This window comes from Miscanthus floridulus, chromosome 6 (assembly GCF_019320115.1).
Source record: "Miscanthus floridulus cultivar M001 chromosome 6, ASM1932011v1, whole genome shotgun sequence".
NCBI classification, from domain to species: Eukaryota; Viridiplantae; Streptophyta; class Magnoliopsida; order Poales; family Poaceae; genus Miscanthus; species Miscanthus floridulus.
This window is the reverse complement of record NC_089585.1, coordinates 29,550,711-29,573,641: the sequence shown is the minus strand read 5'-3', so window position 1 is coordinate 29,573,641 and position 22,931 is coordinate 29,550,711. Positions and strand designations below refer to the sequence as shown.

The following is a 22,931-nucleotide window of genomic DNA, read 5'->3' as shown; positions in this document are numbered from 1 at the left end:
GGAGACCAGCCCGCTCGCGGCTCGTGTCGGAGGTATCACGGCTCGGGTGGGCCAACTTGAGGAGAGTGCCTTTCACGCCGGGATTACCCAGGCCTTCACCGTCGCCCACGCCCATTATGAGAAGGAAATAAACCTGAGGGTGATGAGCGAAGGCTTTCCGTCCACCTACGAGGATGAAGAGCTGGAGGAAATGGAGAAGATGGTCGCTCCCCTTGCGAAGAACCTGGCAGACAGTCTGAAAGAAATGGTTCTCCCTTCGCGGGAGTAATTAATCGAACAATTTTGAGAACAGCTTATATGTAATATGTGGACAAGTGTCGGTACTTTTCGAGTCTGGACGCCTTTCGTGCTTTTGCGTCTTAATTTCGTTTTGTTTGATTTTTTGCGATTTGATTTTTTACGGTCTTACCAATATGTTCCCCTGAATTATGCCGCTGATTATAATGCGAGGAGATTGTTCCGAAGGGAGGAAAGGAGGTGGCCGTACCTTAACAGCCCCCGAGTAAGGTCCGACCCCCGCACCTGCTGGGGTCGGGTGTTACTGGAGACCGGAATCGTGGTTTTGGTGACAATGGATGTCATCGCAATAATCCCCACCCTGTCTTCCAACAGAAATCCCAACTGGGGACTCTATGGGCTCGGCAAGGTGGGGCCTTTGAACCTGTGTCCCTGCATTGTTTGGCCCGAGCCCCCGAGCCTTGTTAGGGTCTGATAGGGGTCGGCCGTTATTTGCGTGTTACCCCGTCCTCGGTTTTCGCAATCGGAGGGGCTGAGTGAACGACACTTGCCTCGATGGCTTGAGTACCGCGCTCAACGAGCTCGCTAACGGGTACGTTCGTGCGGAATCCGGGTCCATCATTTGCTGATGGGGTCGGCAGAGCCCTCTGGTGGCACTCCACAACTTCTTAACCCGCCTCCCGGCAGATGCCTGAGTCGTTCGATAAGCTCAGGGGGCCCGATGGCCTCTCCTCGATGGAGATTCTGTGGGTTTGGCTCGAGGTTAGAATCGAACGAGAGAAGGTCGAGACGTCCCGGTTCGCTTCTGAGCGGGATCGGGCAGGGCCGCTGGGGCTCGTCTTGGTTATCTCTCCCTGGCCCTGTTCGGCGTGAGGCGGCCTCGAGCCCTTCGCGGGCCGACCTTCGAACCTCAGCCTATGGTTGCCTATATCGAATGAGGCGACAGCCGTTTCGTGGTGCGACACGAATCGTTGGGATGCAATTTTTTGCATATGAAATGTTTTGAATGCAACATTTAATTGAAAATAAAGGCGGGGTCGGTAACATTACCTTGGTGATATGAGTGGCGGAAAAGCTCCTACCAGATGGGTTCGGGCCCTGACGTTTGTGACGAGGTTGAAAAAACCTGCGTAAGAATTGCTATTCTTTGTTTTCGTGTCTCGGTGACGATCCGAGCCGTTCGATTAACTTGGGCAGCCTGACAGCTTCTCCTTTGGGGGAGACTCTGTAGGCGGACCCCTCCGATCCCTTCTTTGAGAAGGCAGACGTCGAAACTAGAGACGCGAGGGGCGTTGAGTAGGATTTTTCTGGTAAACAGAAACACCGTAGCTATCGGGGCGTAGGGTTTGCTAGTTCGTCCAGTTTTACTCAAAGCTTTGTGCCTGTATGTCGCGCCCTTAGTTTCAGGCGTACGGAGGGGTCGGGTGAAGAGGATGTCTAGACTGGTAGTCATCCTCGGCAGCCCCCGAGTGATGCTCGCGTCCCTGCTATTTGACGGGGTCGGAATCTTGCGAACGAATTTTAACGCATAAAGTGAGAAAGCTGAGAGGCTTATCTTTCTTTGGTCGTTCGTTCGTCGTGTCTTCTGGGCCGAACGGTCGACCCAGGAGATCTGAAAGGTCCCGTCGTCGGGTCGTCCGTGGTCCTGCATGGGGAGGCGAAAAGTTGTCTGCCTATGTGGGTGCCTTAATCGCCGCGTCCAGGAGCGGGTCAGTGGCGGGCCATACCCAGGCAGTGTTCAGTTTGACCAAAGAGGGACGCCTCAGCAGACCGGGGTTCGTCCCGTCACTTCTGGCGTGTCCCCTCAGATATCAATCAGCATTGATTGCATATTAAAAAAGAGGGAAGGGAGAGGGTTTTTCGTCTGACCTTTCGCCTTTCCTTAGTTACAGCGCTTCCTCTTTAAATAGGGAGGGGGAGAGGAGCTCTCATCCCACCTCCCCTTCTGCCTCCGAGCCGCTATCTCTCCTTCTTCTTCCTTTCCGCCAAACGCGTCCGTGCGTCGCGGTGGTTCCTGAGTGAGGAAGAGTAATGCCAGAGAGAGATAGAGAACTTACAAACTTGCTCATGAGTCTGGTGCGTGATGTCGAGCCGGAGGTTATCCAACGTAGGTGAGATGGTGCGTGCGGCCCTTGCTGAGGAGTCGCTGCTGCCGAAGGAAAGGAGGCGTCGGTGGGCGTCGTACGTCGTTGACTGCGTTGTCGTTCGCTATGCTCCTCCCTTAGCGGGAGGCGTTTCCTGCCCATACGCCATTGTCAGGGTAATGGCTGGGGATGATGGCGTAGTCTCCAGATGTCATGGCGGTGGCGTCGCTGCCGGGGTCGCGGCTGACGACGATGGCGTAGTCCCCGGACGCTCCGGTGGAGGCATCGTAGATGGTGGCGCCTTTGAGGATCCAGCGAAGATGTCGCCGATGGAGAGCGTGGTACGGTGACCGCAGTAGACGAGCTGGCCCATGTACATGCCCCAGACGTCACCGATGGAGAGCGTGGCGCGGCGACCGCAGTAGTACTTATGGTAGAGCTGAGCCGAGACTGTAATGAAATAACGTTGTGGGGAAGCCCCCGAGTAAACAGTCCTCTGAATATATTGTTCCTTTTTGTAATGACATTGCTTCGTAAGTGGTGAATTCGTGCAAAAAATGAACAAAATTACATCCTTTGCTTATGGCAAGTCATTTTAGCGCTTTCCAACTCTTCTCATGGTCTAAGTCATAGGAAGCTAGGAACGTGGGCGAACTAATTCTGATTGAACTGGTGAGCAAAGAGGTTGCAGCCGCTGGGGCGTGGGTGTCTCGCAGTCCTACCAGTTGTATTCAGAATTGGTTCCCAAGATCTTAGCCCTCGAGACTTATTTACGAGGCGAATGGAAAACTTATAGAATGTTTGTAAGTATAACACAGGGATTTTTTGCAAGCGCGATACTTGTATTACACATAACATATGTTACGATCACATGCCAGCCCCCGAGTGAGGTCTGACCCCTCGCGATTTGCAGGGGTCAGGAAATCACTAAGGATCGGGGTTCTGTTAAGACAAAAACTGATAAAGAAAAGTGTAAGCTTATTTTAAGGATAGAAACGACGTAGCTGCTCAATGTTCCAGGCGTTGGTGAAGACCTCGCCTTTGATGGTTTTCAACCGGTAGGCGCCTGGGCAAAGTATTTCCGCGACGATGTAGGGCCCTTCCCAGGGCGGGGAGAGTTTGTGACGATCCTTGTTGCTCTGCACAAGGCGGAGGACGAGGTCTCCGACGTTGAAGGCTCGACCCCGCACCCGTCGGCTGTGGTACCGCCGTAACGCTTGCTGGTACTTGGCTGAACGGAGGAGGGCGATGTCGCGGGCCTCGTCCAGCTGGTCCATGGCGTCTTGGTGAGATGCCTCGGCTCCCTTTTCGTCATATGCTCTGATTCTTGGTGCTCCATAGTCGAGGTCCGTCGAGGAGAACTGGCCTCGGAGCCGTAGATCATGAAGAAGGGTGTGTAGCCGGTGGTCCGGCTAGGAGTCGTCCTTAGGCTCCAGAGCACAGCCGGGAGCTCAGCGAGCCAACGCACGCCAAACTTGTTCAACCGGTTGAAAATTCTGGGTTTGAGGCCTTGAAGAAGCATGCCATTTGCGCGCTCGACCTGTCCGTTCGTCCGAGGGGTGCGCGACGGCTGCCCAATCGATTCGGATGTGTTGTTCATCATAGAAACGAATGAATTTCCTACCGGTGAACTGCGTGTCCGTTGTCTGTGATGATGGAGTTCGGTACTCCAAAGCGATGGATGATGTCGAGAAAGAACAACACAGCTTGCTCGGATTTGATTGTGGATATTGGCCGAGCTTCAATCCATTTTGTGAACTTGTCTATGGTGACAAGCAGGTGGGTAAAGCCTCCGGGCGCTTTTTTAAGTGGCCCAACCAGGTCAAGCCCCCAGACCGCGAAGGGCCACGTGATGGGGATCATCTGGAGAGCCTGGGCCGGGAGGTGTGTTTGCCGAGCGTAGTATTGGCACCCTTCGCAGGTGCGTACAATTTGCTCGGCATCGGCTACTGCGGTGGGCCAATAGAAACCCTGTCGGAATGCCTTCCCAACCAAGGTTCTTGGTGCGGCATGGTGTCCGCATGCCCCACCGTGGATGTCAGCTCAGTAGGAGTTTTCCCTGTTCGCCAGGGATGCAAAGCTGAAGAATTCCGATGTGACTTCAGTTTGTAGAGTTCGCCCTCTACAAGAACGAAGGATTTGGCGCGTCGCGCGAGCCGTCGGGCTTCTGTCTTGTTGGTTGGTAGTACGTCGTGGAGGAGATAGTCGATGTAAAGCGTTCTCCAGTCATTGGGAGGATCGGACTTCCATTGCTGGGTCTTCTTCAAGCTCCATGACCTCGGGGTCGGGAGGAACAGTTGGCGGATCGGCCTTGGGGGTCGGACTAGAAGGGCCATCGTCGGCTTGTTCCGACCCCGCGTAGCGTACCGAGGGTTTGTGTTGGTCACTGGCGAAGACGCCTGTTGGAACTGGCTCTCGGCTGGATGCTGCTTTTGCGAGTGTGTCGGCCGCTTCGTTGAGGCGCCTGGGGATATGATTGAGTTCGAGGCCGTCGAATTTGTCCTCCAGACTGTCGGACCTCTTGACAGTATGCCTCCATCTTGGTATCGTGGCAGCCCGACTCTTTCATGACCTGGTTGACGACCAGCTGAGAGTCGCCCCTGACGTCAAGGCGTCGGATGCCCAGCTCGATGGCGATTCGTAGGCCGTTGATGAGCGCTTCGTATTCTGCAGTATTGTTTGATGAGGGAAAATGAAGCCGAACCATGTACCTCATGTGGACCCCGAGGGGGGATACAAAGACTAGTCCTGCTCTGGCGCCCTTCTTCATCAGTGATCTGTCGAAGTACATTATCCAGTACTCTTGATCGATGGCTGCTGGTGGCATCTAGACCTCGGTCCACTCCGCGATGAAGTCAACTAGTGCCTGAGATTTGATCGTCGTTTGGGGGACATAAGAAATGCCCTGATCCATCAGCTCGAGTGCCCATTTTGTGGTTCTTCCTGTAGCATCATGGCTACGAACGACCTCGCCGAGGGGGAACGACGTTACTACTAGTCACAGGGGTGTGACTCGAAGTAGTGGCGTAGCTTCCTTTTGGTGATGAGGACGGTGTAGAGGAGTTTCTGGATCTAGGAGTAGCGGGTTTTGGAGTCGGATAACACCTCGCTGATGAAATATACAGGGCGCTGCACCTTGAAGGCGTGCCCCTCTTCCTCTCGCTCTACTATTAAGGCGGAGCTAACCACTTGGGTGGTGGCCGATATATAGTAGGAGAGATTCTCCATCGCATGGAGGAACTAGGACCGGCGGCTTAGTTAAAAATTGTTTAACCATGTCAAGTGCCTCCTGAGCCTCGACCGTCCACTCGAAGCGGTCAGTTTTCTTCAGGAGTCGATAAAGGGGGAGTCCTCGTTCGCCGAGGCGTGAAATGAATCGGCTGAGGGCGGCAAGGCACCCGGTGATCCGCTGAATCCCCCTTTATGTTTTGGATCGGGCCCATCCTCGTGATGGCTGATATCTTCTCTGGGTTGGCTTCGATGCCACGCTCAGGAGACGATGAAGCCGAGCAGCATGCCCCTCGGGACCCCGAAAACACATTTTTCGGGATTGAGCTTGACGCCGTTCGCCCGGAGTTTCGCAAAGGTGCGTTCAAGGTCGGCGACAAGGTGGCCAGCCCGCTTGGATTTGACTATGATGTCGTCGACATAGGCCTCAATGGTTCGCCCGATGAGGTCTCCAAAGCAACCAAGCATACAGCGCTGGTATGTTGCCCTAGCGTTCTTCAGACCAAATGGCATTGAGACGTAGCAAAATGATCTGAAGGGCGTGATAAAAGATGTCGCGAGCTGGTTGGACTCTTTCATCGCGATTTGATGGTAGCCCGAGTATGCGTCAAGGAAACAGAGGGTTTCACACCCTGAGGTGGAATCGACTATTTGGTCTATTCATGGCAAAGGAAAAGGATCCTTTGGACACGCTTTGTTGAGGCCAGTATAATCAACACACATTCTCCATTTCCCGCTCTTTTTCGGACAAGAACAGGATTTGCTAACCACTCTGGGTGGTATACTTCCTTAATGAATCCTGCGGCCAGTAGTTTGGCTATCTCCTCGCCGATGGCCCTGCGTTTCTCCTCGTCGAAGCGGCGCAGGCGTTGTTTTACTAGCTTGGAGCCCGGGAGGATCTAGAGAGTATGCTCGGCGACCTCCCTCAGGATGCCCGGCATATCCAAGGGTTTCCACGCAAAGATGTCCTTGTTGGCGCGGAGGAAGTCGACGAGCGCGCTTTCCTATGCGGAGGAGAGCGTGGTCCCGATTCGGACTTCTTTGCCCTCGGAGCTACTGGGATCCAAGAGGACGCCCCTGGAGCCCTCTGCCGATTCGAACGATCCAGACGACTTTTTTGCGTCGGGTGTCCCCTCAATGACCTCCTCCCTGAGGGTGGCGAGCTCTTCGGATGCGATGACCGCGGATGCGTGTCCGCAGCATTCGACCTCAGCACTCGTAAGCGCGCTGGAAGGAGGTGCCGATGGTGATGATCCCATGGGGGCCCGGCATCTTCAGCTTCAGGTATGTGTAATTGGGTACGGCCATGAACTTCGCGTAACATGGTCGCCCCAATATGGCGTGGAAAGTCCCCGGGAACCCCACTACATCGAAGGTGAGGGTCTCAGTCCGGTAATTGGATTGATCCCCAAAAGTGACGGGCAGGTCAATCTACCCTAGCGGCACGACTTGCCTTCCTGGCATGATGCCATGGAAAGGTGCTCGGACGGGGCGGAGGCGCGTTCGGTCGACGCCCATCTCGTCGAGCGTCTTGGCGTACATGATGTTGAGGCCGCTGCCCCCATCCATCAGTACCTTGGTGAGCCGCTTTGGACCGACGATCGGGTCAACGACAAGCGGATACCTTCCCGGGTGTGGGATGGTATCTGGATGGTCGGTCCGGTCGAAGGTTATGGCGGATTCCGACCACCGGAGATAAGCTGGTATAGCCGGTCCAGCGGTATAGACCTCTCGACGTGCGACCTTCTGGCGGCGCCTGGAGTCGTAGGCCGTTGATCCTCCGAAGATCATGAGGGCACCGGTCGGAGTTGGGAAGGTGTCGTCCTTCTCCTCCGTGTCGTTAGTGGTGGGAACAGGCTCCTTCCCCTGCTCCTCCTTGTTCAGACCCCCGGCCAAGTATTTGCGCATAAGGCCGCATTCCTTGTATAGGTGCTTGGCCGGAAAGGCGTGGTTTGGGCATGGCCCCTCGAGCATTTTTTCGAAGTGGTTCGGAGTGCCCTCCGCGGGCTTCCGGCCACCTTTGCGGTCGGCAGCGGCCGCGAGCGAGTTGTCGCGCCGTTGCTTCTTATTTTTCCCTTTGGCGGGACGGTTGGAGGCGCCTTCGCTAGGCGTCCTCGTCCCGCCTTGTCTTTCCGTCGGAGCGATCAAAGATGGCTCCGACCGCCTCCTCTCCAGAGGCGTGACTGGTGGCGATGTCCAGAAGTTCCTTGGTAGTTCGCGGGCCCCTGCGTCCTAGCTTGTGGACCAGGGATTCGCAGGTCGTTCCGGACAGAAAGGCTCCTATCACGTCGGCGTCGGCTGACGTTCGGGAGCTCGTTGCACTATCGGGAGAAGCGCCGGATGTACCCGCGGAGGGTTTCATCGGCCTTCTGACGGCAGTTCTTGAGGTCCCATGGGTTTCCAGGGCGTTTGTACGTGCCCTGGAAATTACCCACGAAGATCTCAGTCAGATCCGCCCAACTCTGAATAGCATTGGACGGTAGGTGCTCCAGCCATGCTCGTGCCGAGTCGGCCAAGAACAGCGGGAGATTGCGAATAATAAAATTATCATCACTCGCACCACCTGGCCTGACATGCAAGCCGATAGTCTTCGAGCCAAAGCCCGGGATTTGTTTCGCCAGAATATTTAGGAATGTTCGTAGGCGGTCGATACCTTAGGGGGAACGCAGCGTTGAGGATGTGCCGGCCAAAGGCCTGAGGGCCTGGCAGAACGGGGCTCGGGCTTCGGTCCTCGTTGCTGTCGTAGCACCCGCCACGTCGGGGATGATAGCCGCGGCGCGCTGCTTCTCCATCGTCGCTGTGGGCACGTCTCCGGGCGTCGATGATGCTACGTACGTCGCGGCCACGGCCGAGGCGTTGATGTACAGGGACGACGGAGGGCTGCCCGCCGGCTGGCGGTGTTTGGTGTACGGATGTGTCTTTGGTGGGACGCACTGAGGGCGCGCGCTGGCTGGTGTCGGGTTCGCGTCGTCGAGACAACGAACTTTCCGCCTGCTGCGCTGCTGCACGCTCGAGCAACATGTGAATCTCCCGATAAGCGCGTCGATCCTCGGACGTCGTGGCCTCCGGGAGGCCATGCAGCAAGGCGGTTGCTGTGGCGATGTTCTGGCTGGCTCGAGCAATGTGAGGAAAGGCCCCATCGTCGGTGAGGATCCTTTGATGTACGGTGCGGGCTGTGGCGCACGCGCCCCCCGTCTTTGCGGCGTTCAATCTCACGATTGATGTCCGCGTATTCCCGTGTGAGCCCTTGCCTGGCCTCATTGATTTCCTGTTGACGAGCCTTTAGCTGCTCCATCCTCAAGTGAGATGGGGCTGTCCCCTCCTCCTCGGATCTGCTATCAGGATTGTTTGTAGGGTTGGCCTCTTCCCTGGAGGCGCTTTCGACGTGACCCTCGGGGGTCTGCGTCATGTAGCATTCCCGAGAAGGGTGGTGACTCCCCCTACTGGAATCTGAGCTGGAGAGCGATACGGGCTCCTCGTTGAGGAGCTCGTAGAGGGTCTCTGTATCCCGCTCAATCGCCCCCACGAACTCGATGTCCGTGGGTGGTTGAACCACACGTAGCGCCAGAAGGCGGCCAGCAGTTGCCGCAACGTTGCGGAGACCGAACGGAAATGCTGTCGGGGCGCTCCATACGGACCCTTCTGGACACATGGTGGCGTTGTGAGAGGCCTCCTTGGGTGACGAGTCTCCCCGGGAGTTGCCCGATGGACCCTCAAGCCTGAGACGGTTCAGGTTGATGGAAGGGAGAGACGGAGCGGCTGAGTGAGTCAGCGCCAGCTCTCCTCCTAATGTGATGATGAAATCTAGGTCACCGAAACGCAGGTGTGCGCCCGGGGCCCAGGTGATTGCGTGGGTGGCCATCTGAGACCTTATTTGGAACGTGCAAAGCCCCTACCTGGCGCACCAACTGTCGGTGTTTCGTACAAGCACCGACAAGTAAATTTATAGTAATGCGCGTTAGGCTTGGATGGTGCGCTAAAGGACATAGGATTTATACTGGTTCGGGCGGAACGTCCCTACGTCCAGTTTGTTGCTGCTTGTGTTATTAGCACCGTGAACGGTCTATAGTAAGGGATACAAACTGCCGAGAGAGGGACTGGTCCCAAGTCTCTGATCGAAGGATTGAAAGGTGGTCGAGAGCTTCGTAGCTACTCGTGTGTATGAGTGCGTTCTATTGTTCGGTCCTATTTTTTCCGTCCCTTTGATGGAGGATGCGCATCCCCTTTTATAGATGAAGGGGCTAGCTTTACAAGGGTGAGGGCTCCAGGATGCATACTCTACTTAGCCTTGTGGCTCATGTCTACCTGGTCAGGTCCCCCATTCTGATGAGTGCGAAGGAAGATAAGTGCTTACGATGTTGTTGATATCTCTGTAGGATGTCAGATTAGTCACAGCATGCTGCCCCTAGGGTATGGGCTATAGTACAGTGGTTTTGACTTAGGAGCCTCCCCCCAGCCTTGCTCCACACGCCTTCTGGTTCCCATGATTCTTGTTGGGAGAATTCAGGGTCGGGGTCCGGTGTAGCGCCGTGGCCAAGGCCCTCTGACTGGGAGGACCTGAGGGGTTAGGAAGAGGGCCCCGCTCCCTCGGGTCCACAGCGCGGTGACGGAGTATCCATCGTTCGTGGAGATAGCAAATCCGTTCTTGGAGCATAGCGGTTGTCGTATATCTTCGTTGGGTTCCGTGTCCCAGAGCTGAAGGCGGCGCCTACAACTCTACAGAGTGAGATGCATGCACCTGTAATACCTTTTGGGCTCAGCGGCGCCCGGAAGGGTCTAAAGCATCAGTCCTATTGCTCCCTGGCAGTCCTTTTCCTGCCAGGGCGCAGGGTATGGTCGTTGGAGCCATGGTTGACCCAAACGTCTTGTCTCGTCCTGTACCCATCATTATGAGGGATAGATATCGATCAGGGCGAGGCTCGTTCTGGGCCGTCGGGCGAGGCGGAATTCATCCCTTTGCCTTCGGGCGAGACCGAGCCCGCCCTATAGGTGTCGGGCGAGACGGAGATTAGCCTTGAGCTTTTGGGGCAAGGCAGGGTTATCCCACAAAGGCGTCGGGTGAGGCTGACCCCGCCCCTCCGGGGTCGGGCGAGACGGAATTCATCCCTCAGCCCTCAGGCGAGACCGAGCCTGCCCTCAAGGCGTCGGGCGAGACGGAACCGAACTCCTGTCACTCAAACAAGGGATGACATGGCGCCCTTATGTGTCCAGAAGTTTTTCACGTTCGGTGGTTATCGGTTCCACCTTCTGGGCTACCCCGGTATTAGGTCCCCGACATAGCTGTTCTATATTCCAAGCGTTGGTGAAGATTTCGCCCTTCTCGTTGGCCAGCTTGTAGGTCCCGGGCTTCAGTACTTGGGCGATGATGTACGGTCCTTCCCATGGTGGGGTCAGCTTGTGGCGACCCTTGTTGCTCTGTGCTAGCCTCAACACCAGGTTGCCTACCTTCAAGTCTCTGCCTCGGACGCGTCGGGCCTGGTAGCGCCGCAAGCTCTGCTGGTACTTGGCCGAGTGTAGTAGCGCGATGTCTCGAGCTTCCTCTAGCTGATCGAGGGCGTCCTCTCGGGTGGTGCGGTTGCTTTGTTCGTTATAGGCTTGTAGCCTCGGGGAACCATATTCCAGGTCGGTGGGGAGGATGGCCTCGGCCCCATAGACTAGGAAGAAAGGCGTGAACCCCGTGGCTCGGCTTGGAGTGTTCCTCAGGCTCCAGATGACCGACGGGAGTTCGGCGAGCCATTTCTTGCTGAACTTTTTCAACCAGCTGTGAATCCTTGGCTTGAGGCCCTGCAGGATCATGCCATTGGCACGCTCTACTTGGCCATTGGTCCTTGGGTGTCCTACGGCTGACCAGGCCACACGGATGTGGTGGTCGTCACAAAACGTCAGGAACTTTTTGCTGGTGAACTGCGTCTCGTTGTTGGTAATGATGGTGTTGGGGACCCCAAACTGGTGGATAATGTCAGTGAATAACAACACTGCCTGCTCGGATTTGATTCGATTGATCGGACGGGCTTCGATCCATTTGGAGAACTTGTCGATTGATACCAGTAGATGGGTGTAGCCCCCGGGGGCCTTTTGTAGAGGCCCAACCATGTCGAGCCCCCACACGGCGAACGACCATGTGATGGGGATGGTTTGCAAGGCCAGTGCTGGGAGATGTGTCTGCCGAGCGTAGTACTGGCATCCTTCGCGGGAGCGTACTAGCTTGGTAGCGTCGGCGACCGCCGTCGGCCAGTAGAACCCTTGGCAGAAAGCATTCCCTACGAGCGTCCGAGGTGCCGCATGGTGCCCGCAGGCGCCTGCGTGTAAGTCCCAAAGCAGGGCTTGGCCCGCCTCGGAACTGATGCATCGTTGAAGGACACCTGAGGGACTTCGCCTGTATAATTCGCCATTGTAGAGGGCGTAGGTCTTGGCTCGGCGCGCAAGCCGTCGTGCTTCAGTTCGGTCATCGGGAAGCTCCCCTCGATCAAGCCAATCAAGGAACGGGGCTCGCCAATCCGCGTCCTGATCATTCTGTGGAGGCTCGGCATTGACTTCCATGACATCGGGCTCGGTCGAGGGGGTCTCGGCAGCAGAGGGGGCGTCGGGCTTTGCCATGGGTCCCCCAGGTGGGCCCTCCTCTGCTGTCGAGGTGCAGTCGATGGAGGGTTTGTGGAGGTCTCTGGCGAAGACATTCGGGGGAACCGGGGCCCGTGCCGAGGCCATCTTTGCTAGCTCGTCAGCGGCCTCGTTGTACTTTCGCGTGACGTGATTTAGTTCGAGGCCATCGAACTTGTCTTCTAGGCGTCATACCATCTTGCAGTAAGCCTCCATTTTAGGGTCAAGGCAGTTTGACTCCTTCATCACCTGATCTATGACGAGCCGCGAGTCGCCTCGGACGTTGAGGCACCGTGCCCCAAGCTCGATGGTGACTTGTAAGCCATTGAAGAGGGCCTCATATTTGGCCACGTTGTTGGAGGCGACGAAGTGGAGCCGCACCATGTAGCGCATGTGTACTCCGAGGGGCGAAACAAAGAGCAGACCTACGCCTGCCCCGGTCTTCATCAGGGATCCATCGAAGTACAGGGTCCAGCACTCCGTCTAGATTTGAGCAGGTGGTAGTTGGGTATCTGTCCATTCAGCCACAAAATCAGCCAAGACCTGAGACTTGATCGCTTTTCGAGGCGCAAAGGTTAGGGTTTCCCCCATAAGCTCGATAGCCCACTTGGCTATCCTGCCCGAGGCCTCTCGGTTATGAACTATCTCGCCTAGGGGGAAGGATGATACCACAGTCACCGGGTGCGACTCAAAGTAGTGGCGCAGTTTGCGCCGGGCCAGGACCACGGCGTAGACTAGCTTCTAGATGTGGGGGTAGCGTGCCTTGGTCTCAGAGAGCACCTCACTGATGAAATAGATAGGTCGCTGGGTAGGCAGAGTATGCCCTTCTTCCTACCTTTCTACTACTACGGCGGCGCTGACCACTTGGGTTGTTGCGGCGACGTAGAGTAAGAGGGCCTCGTCCATGGCCGGGGGTATCAGAACGGGAGGATTGGTGAGCAGCCTCTTGAGTCTATCGAGGGCTTCCTCGGCCTCGGGGGTCCAAGAAAAACGCTCGGACTTTCTCAAGAGTCGGTACAGAGGCAAACCTTTTTTGCCAAGGCACGAGATGAAGCGGCTCAAGGCCGTGAGGCATCCCATGACCCTCTGCACTCCCTTGAGGTCTCTGATTGGTCCCATGCTGGTTATCACCGAGACCTTCTCTGGGTTGGCCTCAATGCCCCGTTCCGAGACTATGAATCCTAAGAGCATGCCTCAAGGGACCCCAAACACACACTTCTCGGGATTGAGCTTGATGCCCTTCTCTTTAAGGCATTTGAAGGTTACCCTCAAGTCATTCACGAGATTCTCAGCCTTTCTAGTTTTGACCATGATGTCGTCTACGTAGGCCTCGACGGTCTGCCCGATGTTGTCGCCAAAGACCTAGGTCATGCACCGCTGGTACGTGGCACCTGCGTTTCTAAGGCCGAAGGGCATCGTCACGTAGCAGTACATGCCGAACGGTGTGATGAAAGAAGTCGCGAGCTGGTCGGACTCTTTCATCTTGATCTGATGATAGCCGGAGTACGCATCAAGGAAAGACAGGGTCTCACACCCGGCGGTGGAATCAACGATTTGATCGATTCGAGGTAATGGGAAGGGGACCTTTGGACAGGCTTTGTTCAGACCGATGTAGTCTACACACATCCTCCATTTCCCATTTTTCTTCTTGACTAAAACGGGGTTAGCCAACCACTCTGGGTGGGACACTTCCTTGATGAACCCGGCTGCCAAGAGTTTCTGCACCTCCTCTCCGATGGCCCTGCGCTTTTCTTCATCGAAGCGGCGCAGGCGTTGCTTCGCCGGTCTAGATCCAGCCCGGATGTCCAGGGCGTGCTCGGCGACCTCCCTTGGTATGCCCGGCATGTCCGAGGGACTCCATGCGAATATGTTGGCATTCACACGGAGAAAGTCGACGAGCACGACTTCCTATTTGATGTCGAGGGTGGCGCTGATCCTCAGCACCCAGTCATCGGGGCAGACGGGGTCGACCGGGATGAGTTTGATGGTCTCAGCGGGCTCGAACGCCCCCGCGCGACGCTTGGAGTCAGGCACCTCGCCACTGAGTTGGTCGAGGTGGGCGATGAGGGTCTCGGCCTTCGCAAGAGCCTCGGCGTACTCGATGCACTCGACGTCGCAGTCGTATGCATGTTCATACGTGGACTCGATCGTGATGATACCATTAGGGCCTGACATCTTGAGCTTGAGGTAGGTATAGTTGGGCACTGCCATAAACTTGGCGTAGCACGGTCGCCCTAGAATGGCGTGGTAGGCTCCCCCGAACCCGACGGCCTCGAAGGTGAGGACTTCCTTGCGGTAGTTGGAGGGGGTGCCGAAGCAGACAGGGAGGTCGATGCGCCCGATGGGTCGCATGCGCTTCCCCGGCACGATGCCATGAAAGGGTGCGACGTCGCCTCGGAGCCTCGACCGGTCGATCTCCAAGAGCTCCAGGGTGTTGGCGTAGAGGATGTTGAGGCCGCTGCCTCCGTCCATCAACACCTTGGAGAGGCGGGTGTTGCCGATGATCGGGTCGACGACCAGTGGGTACTACCCGGGATTCGGAATACGGTCGGGGTGATCATCTCGATCGAAGGTGATCGCCTCTCGAGACCAGTCGAGGTACTGGGGGGTGGCCACCTTGACCGAGAAGACCTCTCGACGTTCCCTCTTGCGCTGCCACACCATAAGGCATGCCGAGGGCCCACCGAAGATCATGAAAGCGTTGCGTACCTCGGGGAACCCGTCATCCTTGTCTTCATCCCGACCGCCGGCCCCCTTCTACTTGGTGTCGTCGTCGGGGAGCCCGAGCCTAGCGTAGTAGCGCCGTAGCATGGTGCAATCTTCGAGAGCGTGCCTGACCGGGCTCTGGTGGTAAGGGCAGGGTTTCTTGAGCATGTTGTCGAAGGGCCTAGGGCCTTTGGAGCCTCGGGGATTCTTGCGCTCTGTGGCCGTGACCAGATCAGCCTCCAGGACCTCCTGCTTCCTCAGGCACCCCTTTTTCTTTTTCTTAGGGAGGTGGGAGGCTGAGGCCTCGGGGGCCTCCTCCCTCCGCTTACCCTTGGCGTCGGTGTCAGGGAAGATGGCTCCGATAGCCTCTTCGCCCGAGGCGAAGCTGGTGGCAATGTCGAGGAGCGTGGCGGCAGAGCGCGGTACGTTGCGACCTAATTCTTGGACCAAGTCCTGACAAGTGGTGCCAGAGAGGAAAGCCTGGACGATCTCCGAGTCACCGACGCTGGGTAGCTCGGTGCACTATTTGGAGAAGCACCGGATGAAGTCTCGGAGAGACTCGCCCGACTTCTAGCGATAGCTCTTAAGATCCCAGGAATTCCCAGGGCGCACATATGTGCCCTGGAAGTTTCCAACGAAGATCCTTACCAAGTCACGCCAGTCGTGGATTTGAGAGGGAGGGAGATGCTCGAGCCAGGCTCGTGCTGAGTCCGACAAGAGCAAGGGGAGATTATGGATGATGAGCGGGTCATCGTCCGCGCCGCCTAGCTGGTAGGCCAGGCGGTAATCAGCGAGCGAGAGTTCCGGGTTGGTTTCACCGCTGTACTTCACGAGATTGGCCGGCTATCGGAACCGAGCGGGGAAAGGAGCAGCACGGATGGCCCTGCTGAAGACCCAAGGGCCTGGCGGCTTAGGGGAAGGACTGCGGTCCTCGCCGCTGTCGTAGCGACCACCTCGGTGTGGATGGTAGCCCTAAGCAGGCCCCTCGTTGTCGTGGCGTCATCGCCTGCTGACCGCCTCATGGTCTCCTTGCACCTCACGTCGATTGCTAAGGCGGTCCAAGAGCATGGGGACCCTATGGGCTATTGGCACTCGGTCGGGCTTGGGACAAGCTAGGGCTTCCCTGTCCTGCCAAGGTGGTGCCGTGAGAAGGTTCGAGGTGCCCCCGTGCCATCGGGAGGCGGAACTCTCGGCCTGCTGAACCGCAGCGGTCTCTAGGAGATCGCGGAGCTCGCCGCGGACCCGTCGCCCTTCCGTGGTAGAAGGCTCGGGCATCGCGCGGACCAGCATTGCCGTAGCTGCGACGTTCTGGCTGGCGCGATTGAAGACCGGGGGTTGCTCGCTCCCTTCGTCGTCATGGATGCGGTGATGCACATCGTGGGCCCTTCGTCGGGCTCCCCCACCTTCACCGCGGCCTCACTATTCCTGTTCGAGAGAGTCTCGAAGTTGCTACAGAAGGAGTTGGTCTTGTTCGACCTTGGCCTGGAGCTCACGAAGTTGCTCTAGGTCTAGGCGCTGAGGTCGTGCAAGAGCAACGTTCTCATTTCGTGCGGCCGGCAGGACATTGCGTGGGGGTGTGACGGCGCCCGCCCCTGGACGAAGTGGGGAGCGGCTACCTGCCCCCTCATCCTCTTCGCCTGCCCTCGGCATCCCGAGCCCAACGTGGAAGCACTCGCGAGTGGGGTCGTAAGTGCCTTCATCGTCGGAGTTGGAGTAACCGAAGCAGTAGTCGCTTGCGGCCAACATGCCTCGTCCTCATCCGTGGAGTCAGCATGGGTGCTTAGGTCAAGACGGAAGCGCTGGCAGGGCTCTGAGGGATCCTCATGAGCGGCAGCGTATGCGTAGGCGTAAGAAGCAGCGGCATTTCTTAACCCAAAGGGGTATGGGGATGGTGCCGTCGCCAGATTCTGCTCCGCCGGGGTCGGTTCTTCAGGGAGTGGTGGAGCGGAGCTTGACGACTGGGCACCATCGCAAGCCACCGGCGTTTTCCCTTTGTCCAAGCTTAGGCCAGATAGGTCCCTAGCCAGGGACCCCGTACCAACAGCTGGTCGTAGGATATCGACGGGGAGTGGCATGCCGCCCCAGGTTCGCGTAGCGTCGGGGTGGCCTTGCTCGCGTCGTGCCTGACGAGCGCGGCAAGAGCGGCCGCCCGGGCGCCGCCTGCGCCTAGGCTGCCGGTGCGTAACTTCATCGTCGGACGGTGGGGCTCGGGGAGTGAGGAGTACCATGTCGTATTCATGCCCTAGAGACATGAATTCTAGGCTCCCGAACCAAACTACGGTGCCGAGACGCAATGGTCGTCCGGGGTCTACCATCCAGAACTTGCTGGGATGACGAAACTAACACGCAGCGTCCCCTACCTGGTGCGCCAACTGTCGGTGTTCCGGACCGGGGGGTCCTCGATCGACTAGTGAATTTGTTCTGCGTGCTCCCGATTCCGGATGGTGATGCAAAGAGACACAAGGTTTATACTGGTTTGGGCAATCAGCGCCCTACGTCCAGTCTGAGAGATCGAACTTGTATTCCTTGCACCGGAGTGCTCGTAGTAGGGGGTTACAAGCTAAGGGAGAGAGGGAACTAGTCCCAGGTCTCGGCAGGGTGTCGTGTGGGCCGTCTGAGACGTTGCTCTCAAGCGGTTGGAATGTGCGTGTGTGTGTGTGTTATCCGGTGCCCCCCTCCCTAAGTGGCCCAAGTCCTCTCCTTTTATAGTTGAAGGGAGGACGAGGTCAGTACATGTATCACTATGCGGCGTTGTGCTAATAGGAGCGGCACGTCCGAACCCTGTGGCCTGTTCCTGTTGCGGCGTGGTCGTAGGAGTGATCCGTCCTTGAAGTACGGGGGCGGCGTGGTTGTCCCCATCAGATCCTGTGCGTCGTGGGAGCCCCGGGAATGTCTCAGAGCGGACGTGGCGGCGAACGTGCAAGCCATGGTGGATAGATTGTGCGCGAGGCTGAGGCCCGGTCGGTGCTGAGGCTTGTACTGCGGTGGGGGGTCTCGGTAGGCACGAACCCCGAGATTGCTGAGGCCCCGATGTACAGTGCCGAGGCCTTGACAGGACAGCGGGTCGTGGGTGCAGCGTTAGGACACAGTGGCCGGTAACCCCGGTCATACCCTGCCCCAGGCGCTGATCGTGGACACAGTGCTGGGACACAGTGGCCGGTAATCCCCGCCATGCCCTGTCCCGGCCGGTATGGCGCTGATGCGACTTCGGGTTGCGTCGGCCATTCTGTGACGTTGAGCCACTGTCCGGCTGAGATTGCGAGAGTGGTTGAAAGTATTAATGAGACGTGACTCGCTATCGGGAGGGTCGGCCGAGGCGGGGGGTGACGGACCGTGGACGAGCCGGCCTCGAGCGATACGGAGAATGAGGCCTCGTGCGAGACGGAGATCAGGCTCCTTGCCGAGGCCTCTTGCGAGAGGCCTCACGCGATACGGAGAATGCGCCTCCTGCCGAGGCCTTTCGTGGAGAGCCTCGGGCGAGGCGGAGGCGGTGTTTCCTGCCAAGGCCTTCCCGGGGGGGCCTCACGCGAAGCGGAGTTGGCGTCAAGATGCCGAGGCCTCCTGCTCGAGGCTCGAAGCAAGGAGGGGGAGGACTCAGTGGGCTCGGTCACGGTGGAGGAGGGGCCCACAACTTACCTTCTTGCTTTTATTATTTTTAGATGAGACCTTGGCAACCCGTTTGATGTTTTGCTAGGGGTACCCCATCCTAAGGTACCCGACAAGATGATTGGCTCCATAGGAATGCTTCCTATTATACCAACAATATTGCTGATGAGAACATGTCCACTCGATTATCATGTAATTAAAGATGCTAAAATATTTTAGGTATCTAAAAAATGATATTGCAAAAATATGACCCAATATAGCTAATGAATGTATTTATATGATTTCATTGATAGATGAGCCAGAAATAAAAACTATAGAGAAGGAGAGCACTATTGGTACAAAAAGTACATCGAGAAGTGACGACAAGAGTGGATGGTACAAAAATATGATGCCTGAACAGAGGGAAGCAAGGCGTGAGCATCAAAGGCTGCACAATGTTGAACCCAAGCATAAGGAGGCATTGGAATTGTCTAAGAAAAAATTCAAAGAGGTGCGGAAGCACACCCTACACCTAGAGTCTATCGCCGTGGAGAACCCATTATATATTCTTGAGGTTGTGTGGCCCACTATGGGTGCATATGGAAATCATGGAACTACGACAAAATCCAGTGATTGGGTTATCCTAGAGTTCAGTGCAACACCTCTTTATATCCCAGAGTTCAGTGCAACACCTCTTTATATTCCTCCACCTTATGAGGAGACTGATGATGAAGGATGCGATGAGTTGCTGTCTGGCCATATGACACAAAGATCACATGTTCCATCTGGACAAATGCATGCATTGTTAACGCGTCGTAACACGATGTTTGAGCGTCGCATTGGCTCGAACACAAGGGCGTCCAATAAAGATGGTGACTGCATGGCTGAAGACCGAGTGGGTGCTAACACACCCTTGACTCAATCAGTCGTGACGAACAACGGTATATACTAATGCCTCATTATCCCATTTAGGGGACCTATATACCATATTATACCTAACCGATCCATGGTAATTCCGTGATTAACAGAAAGGGTAGGACCCAAAATTCAGGCTACATCATCCACACCGACGGCACCACTGTTTGATGATTGTGAATGCATGGCTAAAGAATACCCGAATGATAACACACCCTTGCCTCAATCAGTCCTGACCAACAACGGTAAATACTAATGCCTCATGACCCCATTTAGGTGACCTATATTGTATACCATATTATTCATAACTCAACCATGGTCATTACATGATTATCAGAAAGGACAGGACCTAGCCCTCAGCCTGCATTAGATGCACCGATGACACCACTATTTGATGACAGTGATAATTTACACTATTTTGTAACATTCTATAAACTATTTGAACTCCTTTGTTTATTTTTACCCGTAGTTCTACTAACTCATGTGTCTTTGACGACCATAGATGATGATGAGGGAGATATATTTGAAGAGGATGATGACGAGCATGATGAAGAGGATGAGGGATACCTATTTGCCAGGCAAGGTATTTGTATGAAAGACCGAATATAAATCAAATCTTTCACTACTTTATCTAAACTATTACGACTTAAATGTTATTTCAAAAGAGGAAGATGATGATGATGTCCAAGACAATGACCTTGAGGAATACACGACTTCTGTCCTTGAAGTACCTGACCGATATGATAAGGTGTATAGTAACATGTCAATAGATACCCATATGTTAAAACCTGTTGCAAATTGTGAGCACTGCGATGCGAAAAGGTTTGAACATAAACCACCTAGGTTCTGTTGTCGCAACGGAAAGATCGAGCTCAATGAACCGAACGTACCTAATGAGCTTATGAGGCTTTGGTCAAGTAACAACGTAGATGCTAGGCACTTTCGTAACAACATTAGGTTTTTCAATGGCCATTTTTCTTTCACTTCTCTATATTGTCGCCTCGATAGCGCTACTGTAAGCATGAAAAACTCTGGCATATACACCTTCTATGCACATGGACAGATCTATCATAACATAAGGTCATTTGGCAAAGAAGATGGTAAGGAGCCAAGACATCTTGAGCTTTACTTCTACGATGATGATACAAGCCTTGAGCACCGCTATCGACGATGTTGTGAAGAGAAGTGCTAAAAAGACAAGGAAGTCATTGAGAGGCTTGTGGCCATCCTTCATGACAACCCATACTCACAACAACTTAGGAGTTTTGGCCAGGCTGACCACCTCGAGGACTATCGTGTCACACTAAACCCTGACCAGAGGCTGGACCAGAGAACATACAATGTGCCGCCAGCTTCAGAGGTGGCTGTTGTTTGGATCGAGGGAAGTGAACTCCTTGGTCAGTTCTAGAATAGTGTTGTCCTGCATGGGAAAGATAGAAGTAGACATGGCATCTGCTCATATCATGGATGTTACGATGCTCTTTGATACCCTCTATTCTTCCCTAAGGGTGAGCTTGGGTGGCACATGGATATTCTGAAGAAAGGAGTTAGTATGGAAGAAGTCATCGAGTATCGTGCCCTTCAGAAGGCTCGTAGTGGGTCAGAAGAAGGAAATAGGTTTGTTATTCTTCTTATTTAAATACTTCGCATACATGTACCTCAGTGGTTATTCTACAAACAACTCTAATTCATGGCTATTTTTTGTAGACTCCCCTGGTAGACTATGTGTGTCTGTGCGTGACTACTACTGCTACAAGTTTTAGATGCGTCTAGGAATATTTAACCCCATACTATACGGCAAGCGTCTATTCCAGCAGTTTACAGTCGACGCGTACATCAACATCGAGAGTTCTCGATTAGATTATATACGCAACCATCAAGATGATATTAGGGCCAACCTCTACCAAGGATTGGTTGATAGCCTACATGCTGGTGAAGGTAGAGCAGAAGCTATTGGGAAATGGATAGTGATGCCTTCATCATTTATTGGAGGCCCACGTGACATGAGGTGTCGGTACATGGACGCCATGGCTCTGGTATGGAGGTTTGGTAAACCGGACATCTTCCTGACTATGACATGTAACCCAAACTGGGATGAGATCAAGCGTGAACTCTACCCTGGCCAGACACCACAGGATCGTCCAAATCTCGTTGTTTGGGTCTTTAGAGCAAAACTACAAGAGCTAAAGGATAGACTACTAAAAAAGGATATCCTTGGAAAGGTGCGAGCACATTTTATGTTGTGGAGTTCCAGAAGAGGGGTCTGCCACATGCACATTTTTTTGCTAATCATGGATAGGAAGTACAAGATCATGTGTCCAGAGCAGTATGATTGCCTCATCTCAGCTGAGCTCCCGAACAAGAAGAAGTACCCAATCCTGTACAAGATGGTTACCAAACATATGATGCATGGCCCTTGAGGACTTCTTAATAATGATTGTCCATGCACAAAGGGTCGTGATTCCTACAAGAACTGCTACCCTAGACCTTTCTGCGATGTTATAGTACAAGGCAAGGATTCATATCTAGTTTACAAACAGCGTGAAGATGGCCAAAAAGAAAAAGTTCGCAGACACAAGCTTGACAACAAATGGGTCATGCCTTACAACACGTATCTCCTCCGTCTATTCAACTGCCACATCAATGTTGAGGCATGTGGGAGCATCAAGGCAGTCAAGTATCTGTTTAAGTACATTTACAAGGGTCATGACCGGGCGTCTGTGGCTATGAGAGAGACTAACAAGGAGGATAGTGAAGGGAACGTTGATGAGATCAAGCAGTACAGAGATGCTAGATGGGTAACCCCCCAGAAGCCTTGTGGAGGATATACGGGTTTGAATTGAATGATAGGTACCCTTCTGTTTTGTCCTTATAGCTACATCTTCTAGACATGCACATGGTGTCATTTCATCGACGCTAGGGGATTCGACGAGTGCTTGATCGTCTAGGTGTTGACAAGTCAATGCTTACAGCGTACTTCGAGAAGAGTAGGACAGATGAAACAGCTCGAGGTATATTGTATTGGGACTTTCCCGAGTTCTATATGTGGCAAGCACATGGCAAAGTTTGGCAAAATAGGGTACATCGTGATACAATATGTCAGATTGGAAGAATCATGTCTGCTAATCCAGCCGAGGGGGAGCGTTACTATCTTAGGGTTCTCCTGAACCATGTGGCAGGTGCAACCTCGTTTGAGTGTCTAAGGGCCGTGGATGGCAAAATCCTACCGACCTTCCGTGAAGCTACAGAAAGAAGGGGCTTAATCGAAGAGGACAACAGCTGAACGAGAGTCTCGCTGAGGCAACCGGGTGGATGATGCCATATGCGACGCGAAGTCTCTTTGCAACAATATTAGTATTTTGTGAGCCTAGTGATGTGTTTGGACTATGGGAGAAACACAAGGAGGCAATGTCGGAGGACTACAGGCGCAATAATCAATCCACCTTCATGGTGGAGCAGATGGTCCTCATGGATATTCGAAAATTGTTACAATCAATGCAGAAGGATATAAAGATGTACCCACTTCCTGATATCGACGACACATATGATGCCTCTCATGATATTCCTAGAGATTTTTAA

General features: G+C 54.6%; 1 pseudogene; it reads left to right on the top strand.

Moving 5' to 3' along the window:
- The window catches only part of LOC136460419 (uncharacterized), a 30,523-nt pseudogene extending 7,592 nt beyond the window's left edge, over positions 1 to 22,931 (top strand).